The following is a 633-nucleotide window of genomic DNA, read 5'->3' as shown; positions in this document are numbered from 1 at the left end:
ACGCTAGAATTTTGCTATTTCATTGTTTTCTCTCAGGCACCGTTTTCGACGGCTGCTGTTCATTCATCCATTCAGCACATACTTGTTCAGGGGCTTTTATGTGCCAGGCACTATGCTAAGGTCCTGAAGATGTCCTTCAAACAGCCAGCCAAAATTTGGAACATGTTTTGTGCCAGCTGCATAGAGTGTGTTTTTGTTAAAGACTTCTATTACTGTGGGCCTTTGTTCTTGTTGCTAGTCAATCTTGGGATGATCTAATAGCATGTAGCTTTCTTTGCAAAGAGCTGGACCCAGAACATTCCATTCTGGACTCCAGGGTCCTGCACATGTGAAATAGAGATGGGACTGACTTTGGGCGCTGTGATAAGTAATTCTCTTCCGTTAATACCGCTTTCCTGGAGCTACGCCCTTAGAAAATGTCACACCAAAGGGTCCCGTGGACACTTTGCTGCAGAAATTGTTTGATTCAAATCAATTCAATTTAAAATCGTGTATTGAGTGCCTACTACTTATAAGCCTGGGGTAGGAATGGGAGATGAGCCAAAGATGAAAATAACCCAGACCCTGAAGCTCATCCTTTTTTGAGAGTCTTACATCTTCCTAAAGACTGATCCAGATACATCTCTTTTTTTT

The sequence above is a fragment of the Mandrillus leucophaeus genome, unplaced genomic scaffold (genome assembly GCF_000951045.1).
Source record: "Mandrillus leucophaeus isolate KB7577 unplaced genomic scaffold, Mleu.le_1.0 Scaffold78, whole genome shotgun sequence".
In the NCBI taxonomy this organism is placed as follows: Eukaryota; Metazoa; Chordata; class Mammalia; order Primates; family Cercopithecidae; genus Mandrillus; species Mandrillus leucophaeus.
This window is presented reverse-complemented; position numbering follows the sequence as displayed.